The sequence below is a fragment of the Oncorhynchus gorbuscha genome, linkage group LG06, assembly GCF_021184085.1.
Source record: "Oncorhynchus gorbuscha isolate QuinsamMale2020 ecotype Even-year linkage group LG06, OgorEven_v1.0, whole genome shotgun sequence".
NCBI lineage: Eukaryota > Metazoa > Chordata > Actinopteri > Salmoniformes > Salmonidae > Oncorhynchus > Oncorhynchus gorbuscha.
The window spans coordinates 62,262,618-62,271,091 of NC_060178.1; positions in this window are offsets into that span (position 1 = coordinate 62,262,618).

The window sequence follows — 8,474 nt, forward strand, 5'->3', positions numbered from 1 at the left end:
CCTTGTTGGTGAGAGAGCGGGTGCTCCAGTACGGTTTGCCGGACAGACCGTTTTTACAGTCGGACATTAAGTGCATTTGAGTAGTGAAACTTGATTTTTTTTAAACAACGTTATTTCACTTAATTTTAACATTCTGTCATAAAAAGCTCATGTTCAACGTAATAAAAACACGTTTTTTTAATTAAAAACATTACTCTGCATCATTGGGAAAGGTTACATTTATAAAATGGCTATTGTAAGTGCCTATTAAAAGAAAAAATCTTTTGGTATTTTTTTTTCATCAGTTCACTGTTGATACAGTTTCCATATCGGAGCAGTCAAGTTTTCAAGATTTTGGACTTTCAAGAAGCAAATTGTCACTGACGATGTGGCAAGTGACACTTTGCTATTAAACACAGAGTAGATGCAGGACCACAGCTACATAGGAGCTACAAATACATTAGAAAAAATATTAGAATTTGAAAAAAATATACACAGTGCAAGTCAAAAGTTTGAACACACCTACTCATTCAAGGGTTTTTCTTTATGTTTACTATTTTCTACATTGTATAATAATAGTGAAGACATCAAAACTATGAAAAGCACATATGGAACCATGTAGAAACCAAAAAAAGTGTGAAACAAATCAAATATATTTTATATTTGAGATTCTTCAAAGTAGCCACCCTTTGTCTTGATGAAAGCTTTGCACACTCTTGGCATTCTCTCAACCAGCTTCATTAGATAGTCACCTGGAATGCATTTAATTTAACCTCTTGCTCCTACCTGACACGCAGGCGTCCCATCTAGACATCTGGAAATGCAAATGCGCTACGCTAAATGCTAATAGTACTAGTTAAAACTCAAACGTTCATTAAAATACACATGCAGGGTATTGAATTAAAGCTACCCTTGTTGTGAATCCAGGCAACAACTCAGATTTTTAAATGCTTTTCGGCGAAAGCATGAGAAGCTATTATCTGATAGCATGTAACACCCCAAAAGACCCGCAGGGGACGTAAACAAAATAATTAGCATAGTCGTCGCTACATAAACCACCCAAATAAAATATAAAACATTCATTACCTTTGACCATCTTCTTTGTTGGCACTCCTAGATGTCCCATAATCACTATTGGGTCTTTTTTTCTCCGATTAAATCGGTCCATATATAGCCTAGATATCGATCTATGAAGACTGTGTGATAAACGGAAAAAAATAGCGTCTTATAACGTAACGTCATTTTTTTAAATTAAAAAAGTTGACGATAAACTTTCACAAAACACTTCAAAATACTTTTGTAATGCAACTTTAGGTATTAGTAAATGTTAATAAGCGATCAAATTGATCACGAGGCGAAGTATATTCTTTAGCTGTCCGTCTGGAAATAATGTCCGGGTAAATCTCAACCAAAATATCCGGTCGGAGACTTGAACAAATGGCTTGACTCTTCTTCGTTTGACCAAGAAACAAAGCCTAGGCAAATGACAAGACTGTTGACATCGTGTGGAAGCTGTAGGTAATTGCAACCTCAGCCCCATTTATTGTGGTTCGCCTTTATCAATGGGTTGAAGTGGCGGATGGATATATATTTCCATTTTCAGTGATCAGATTTTCCTGCGCTTTTCGATGAAACACACGTTCTGTTATAGTCACAGCCGTGATTTAACCAGTTTTATAAACATCTGAGTATTTTCTATCCACACATACTAATCATATGCATATACTATATTCCTGGCATGAGCAGCAGGGCGCTGAAATGTTGCGCGATTTTTAACAGAATGTTCGAAAAAGTAGGGGGTAGGAGTAACAGGTTAACAGGTGTTCCTTGTTAAAAGTTAATTTGTGGAATTTATTTCCTCCTTAATGTGTTTGAGCCAATCAATTGTGTTTTGACAAGATAGGGGTGGTATACAGAAGATAGCCCAATTTTGTAAAAGACCAAGTCCATATCATGGCAAGAACAGCTCAAATAAGCAAAGAGAAATGACAGTCCATCATTACTTTAAGACATGAAGGTCAGTCAATCTGGAAAATTTCAAGAACTATGATGAAACAGGCTCTCACGAGGACTGCCACAGGAAAGGAAGACCCAGAGTTACCTCTGCTGCAGAGGATAAGTTCATTAGAGTTAACTGCACCTCAGATTGCCGCCCAAAAATAAATGCTTCACGGAGTTCAAGTAACAGACACATCTCAACATCAACTGTTCAGAGGAGACTATGTGAATCAGGCCTTCATGGTCGAATTGCTGCAAAGAAACCACTACTAAAGTTCACCAATAAGAAGAAGAGACTTGCTTGGGCCAAGAAAGGACAGATTTGGTCTGATGAGTCCAAATTTGAGATTTTAGCTTCCAACTGCTGTATCTTTGTGAGACGCAGAGTAAGTAAATGGATGATCTCCGCATGTGTGGTTCCCAACGTCAAGCATGGAGGAGGTGTGATGGTGTGGGGGTGCTTTGCTGTTGAGACTGTCAGTGATTTATTTAGAATTCAAGGTACACAACCAGCATGGCTACCACAGCCTTCTGCAGCGATACACCATCCCATCTGACTTGCGATTAGTTGCACTATCATTTGTTTTTCAACAGTACAATGACCCAAAAGACAACTCTTCGCTGTGTAAGGATATTTGACCAAGGAGAGTGATGATGTGCTGCATCAGATGACCTGGCCTCCACAATCACCCGACCTCAACTCAATTGAAATGGTTTGGGATGAGTTGGACCGCAGAGTGAAGGAAAAGCAGCTAACAAGCGCTCAACATGTCAGGACCCAGTTACGAACCCGGGTCTCCAGAGTGAGAAACAGTCACTTAACCAACTGAGCCACGAATAGTCGGCAGAACCCAGCAGATGAGGCAGACACAGCAGTACTTGAGACGGTGTATTTAATGAAGTAAAAAGTGAAGTTCTTCAGGAAAACATGTAACTCCACAACCTCAAAAGGAATTCCACAAGAACAAAGGTAATCCTCCAAGACAAAAAAGGTAAATCCACAAGGTGGAAGGTAAAGCACAAAAAGCCGCAAAAGATACTCAAAAACAAACAAACAAGAACAAAAAACTGAATTCCACAAGAGAGTCCACCGGGATCAACAAGAGTTCACAGAGTACTAGGGGTGGGTGCTAACATACAAACACAGAGCAAAGAACTGAGGAAAACAAAGGGTTTAAATACAATCAGGGGAAACGAGGCACAGGTGCAAATAATCATGGGGATCAAGGGAAAACAAAAGGTCAAAAGGCACAATGGGGGCATCTAGTGACCAAAAACCGGAACAACCCTGGCCAAATCCTGACACAACATATGTGGGAAGTCTTTCAAGACTGTTGGAAAAGCATTCCTCATAAAGCTGGTTGAGAAAATGCCAAGAGAGTGCAAAGCTGACATCAAGGCAAAGGGTGGCTACTTCGAAGAATCTAAAATATATTGTGATTGGTTTAACACTTTTTGGATACTACATGATTCCACATGTGTTATTTCATAGTTTTGATGTCTTCATTATTATTCTACAATGTCGAAAAAAGTAGAAATAAGAAAAAGCCTTGAATTAATAGGTGTGTCCAAACTTTTGACTGGCTGTCACGCCCTGATCTTAGAGATCCTTTAAATTCTCTATTTGGTTAGGTCAGGGTGTGACTAGGGTGGGCAATCTATGTTTTCTATCTCTTTGTTGGCACGGGTATGGTTCCCAATCAGAGGCATCTGTCTATCGTTGTCTCTGATTGGGGATCATACTTAGGCAGCCTTTTTCCACCTGTAGTTTGTGGGATCTTGTTTTTGGTACTGTGTTGTTTAGCCCTACTAGACGTTAAGTTGCGTTTAATTTTGTATTTGTTGTTTTATCGGTGTTCATTTAATAAATTAAAATGTACACCAACCACACAGCACCTTGCTCTGATCCTTCCATCGACGGGCGTAACAGAAGATCCCACCACAAACAGACCAAGCAGCGTTGGCAGGAGGAGCAGACATCCTGGACATGGGTGGATATCTTGGACGGTAAGGGATCCTGGATGTGGGAGGAGATCCAGGCCGCAAAGGATCACCTTCAATGGGAGCAGATGGAGGCAGCGAGGGAGGAACAACGACGACACCAGGGTTCGAGAGGCCCCCCCCCAATTATTTTTTTTTGGGGGGGCACACGGCGTGTTTGGCGGAGCCAGGGTTTAAACCAGAGCCAACTCCCCGTACTCAGCGTGTGACTGGGCAGGCACCATATTTTGCGGTAATGCGCACAGTCTCTCCAGTGCGCATCCACAGCCCGGTGCGTGCTGTGCCAGCTCCCCGCACTTGCCGTGCGAAACTCGGCATCTATCCAGGACCTGTGGTGCCTGCTCAGTGCGCCTTGTCTCCAGTGCGCCTCCTCGGTCCAGGATATCCTGTGCCAGCTCTACGCGCTGTATCTCCGGTGCGCCTTCACAACTCAGTACATTCTGTGCCAGCTCCCCGCACTTGCCGTGCGAAGGTGGTCCTTTGTCCTGGACGTGTTGTGCCAGCTCCACGCTCCCGACCTCCAGTGCGCCTCCACGGCCCAGAATATCCTGCGCCGGCCATATGTACTGTGTCTCCAGTGCGCTTTCACAGCCCAGTGCGTCCTGTGCCAGCTCCCCGCACTTGCCATGCGAAGGTGGTCCTTTGTCCAGGATGCGTTGTGGCAATTCTACGCTCCAGACCTCCAGTGCGCCTCCACGGTCCAGTGATTCATGGCCCGGAGCCTCCAGTGATGATCCATGGCCCGGAGCCTCCAGTGATGATCCATGGCCCGAAGCCTCCAGTGATGATCCATGGCCCGGAGCCTCCAGTGATGATCCATGGCCCAGTGCCTCCAGTGATGATCCATGGCCCGGTCTGCGGTCCGGAGCCTCCAGCGAGGGTTCCCGATCCGGAGCCTGCAGCGAGGGTTGCCGGTCCAGAGCCTCCGGCGAGGATTCCCGATCCGGAGTCCCCGGCGACCATCTATGGTCCGATCCCCGCACCAGAGGCGCTACCGAAGTTGGCGGAGCCACGAGCGGAGCGGGGTCTGCGTCCCGCACCGGAGCCGACACCGAGGGTAGATGCCCACCCGGACCCTCCCCTATAGGTTCAGGTTAGGCGGCCGGAGTCCGCACCTTGGGGGGAGGTACTGTCATGCCTTGACCTTAGAGATCCTTTAAATTCTCTATTTGGTTAGGTCAGTGTGTGACTAGGGTGGGCAATCTATGTTTTCTATTTCTTTGTTGGCACGGGTATGGTTCCCAATCAGAGGCAGCTGTCTATCGTTGTCACTGATTGGGGATCATACATAGGCAGCTTTTTCCACCTGTAGTTTGTGGGATCTTGTTTTTGGTACTGTGCTGTTTAGCCCTACTAGATGTTACGTTTAGTTTTTTATTTGTTGTTTTTTCGTTGTTCATTTAATAAATTAAAATATACGACTACCACGCTGCACCTTAGTCTGATTCTTCCATCGACGGGCGTAACACTGGTACTGTATATACGCCTATATAATATAATATATTGTCTGTATGAAAACATGTAGGATATTTCTAATGACATTTCTACATATATACATATATATATACACTACTGTTCAAAAGTTTGGAATCACTTAGAAATGTCCTTATTTTCCATGAAAACATACATGACATTTATTGCAAAATGAATAGGAAATATCGTCAAGATTTTGAAAAGGTTATAAATTATGATTTTTAATTGAAATAATAATTGTGTCCTTCAAACTTTGCTTTTGTCAAAGAATCGCCCATTTTCAGTAATTACAGCCTTGCAGACCTTTGGCATTCTAGTTGACAATTTGTTGAGGTAATCTGAAGAGATTTCACCACATACTGGAAAGAGAACACTATTTGTTTACCATATTTTTTTTATTTCTTCAAGATCCCCTTTACCCTGTACAAATCTCCCACTTTATGACCACCAATGCACCCTCAGACCATTACATTGCCTCCACCATGCTTGACAGATGGCGTCAAGCACTCCTCCAGCATCTTTTCATTTTTTCTGCGTCTCACAAATGATCTTCTTTGTGATCCGAACACATTTTAAACTTGGATTTGTCTGTCAATAACACTTTTTTTTTTTTTTTTTACCATCTTAATCTTTTATTTTTATTGGCCAGTCTGAGATATGGCTTTTTCTTTGCAACTCTTTCTAGAAGGCCAGCATCCCGGAGTCGCCTCTTCACTGTTGACGTTGAGACTGGTGTTTTGCGGGTACTATTTAATGAAGCTGGCAGTTGAGGACTTGTGAGGCGTCTGTTTCTCAAACTAGACAATCTAATGTACTTTTCCTCTTGCTCAGTTGGGCACCGGAGCCTCCCAGTCCTCTTTCTATTCTGGTTAGAGCCAGTTTTGAAGGGAGTAGAACACAGTGTTGTACAAGATCGTCATGTTCTTGGCAATTTCTCACATGGAATAGCCTTCATTTCTCAGAACAAGAATATACTGACAAGTATCAGAAGAAAGTTCTTTGTTTTGGGCCATTTTGAGCCTGTAATTAAACCCACACATGCTGATGCTCCAGATACTCAACTAGTCTAAAGAAGGGCAGTTTTATTTGTTTTATTTTGCTGTGCTAACATAATTGAAAAGGGGTTTTCTAATGATCAATTAGCCTTTTAAAATGATAAACTTGGATTAGCTAACACAACGTGCAATTGGAACACAGGAGTGATGGTTGCTGATAATGGGCCTCTGTACGCATATTTAGATATTCCATAAAAATTTTGCCGTTTCTAGCTACAATAGTCATTTACAACATTAACAATGTCTACACTGTATTTCTGATCAATTTTATGTTATTTTAATGGACAAAAAATGGGATTTTCTTTATAAAACAAGGACATTTCTAAGTGACTCCAAACTTTTGAACTGCAGTGGATATTTTTGCAACTCAGTTGGGGTCTCAATTTCCTGTTGAGAGTTAGAATAGTAAATACAAAAGGTGTAATTTCAAAAATTGGTTTTGCATCAGCAGTTTTCATTTTGTTACCGCCTGTGTTACTCACTGACAGTCACTCAATTATCCCATGTCATTAAAACATGTTTTAGATAGTTGACTTGAATAATTTAACAACCTAAATTTGTACTAATCATGGCCGAAATACCGGCCCATGGGCCCTGACCTGAAGAGAGCCTGTCATGCCAAATAGTGTCCGACAGCCAAAAAGTGTATTTTTGACAGTGACAACCTGCTGACTACCTGCTTCTTCAGAGGACTGAAAAGACTGGAAAGAGAACACTATTTGTTTACCATATTTTTATTTATTTCACCTGTATTTAACCAGGTAGGCTAGTTGAGAACAAGTTCTCATTTACAACTGCAACCTGTCCAAGATAAAGCATAGCAGTGTGAACAGACAACAACACAAAGTTACACATGGAGTAAACAATAAACAAGTCAATAACACAGTAGAAAAATAAAAAAAAGAGTCTATATACATTGTGTGCAAAAGGCATGAGGAGGTAGGCGTATAATTACAATATATTTGTCTTTATATAAGAACATAATATTAAATAGGAATAAATAATTTAAGCTGTTTTTAGATTTACGTTGATCACTACTGTACTTATTTACCTCAGCCTGCCTTGTAAGCTAGCCAGCTACAGTAGCTGGCTGCCAGACAGTTTTATTTAGCTAACGTTAGCTAGCTAGCTACTGTAAATGTTATTGTAGCTTTCTTTTTGTATATAGCTTGCACCTCAATGGCATCGCTCGAGGATAATTTATTTTATCTGTCCAACCAGGCGAATTACTATGAAGGCACCACTGATCTCGACAAGAGGAGCAACATTCAGAAAAATTCACAATTCAGGGTAACGTTTAAGCAGTTAACTTCTATTAGATAGCTGGACGGATTTTAGCTACGTACGAACATTTTTCAACAACCATTTTCCATCTAGCTAGCGTTAGTTGGTCATCTACATGTTTCTATACATATAGTTCAGTGGAGGCTGCTGAAGGGAGGACGGCTCATAATAATGTCTGGAATGGAGTAAATGGAATGCTATCAAACACGTGGTTTCCATGTGCTTGATACCATTCCAATGACTCCATTCCAGCCATTATTATGAGCCGTCCTCCCGTGAGAAAGAAAGGGGTGAGAAAGAAAGGATGAAAGTGAGAGAGGGCGAGAGAGGTGGGAAGAGAGAGAGGTGGGAGAGAGAGTTGGAAGACAGACAGAGAGAGAGAGAAACAGAGAGAAATACAGCAGTGCAAATGTACTTTGACCTCAGAATTTCAGCAACTCTTCTCTCACAACTTGTTAGGCAATCATATGTACATACAGTCAAAGGATGGCCGGCCACACAGGAGGGTGATTATGGAGGAGAAGGAGGCCTTGCTGACCGAGATGCATGCTGGTCATTTCGGAGTGAAACATGTGATTGCCAAAATTAACCTATGCTTCTTCTGATGGGGAATTGTCAAGGAGGTGGACAGTTGGGAAAGTGAAATAACCATTTGGTTATCAATCACATTCTATTATATCTGAA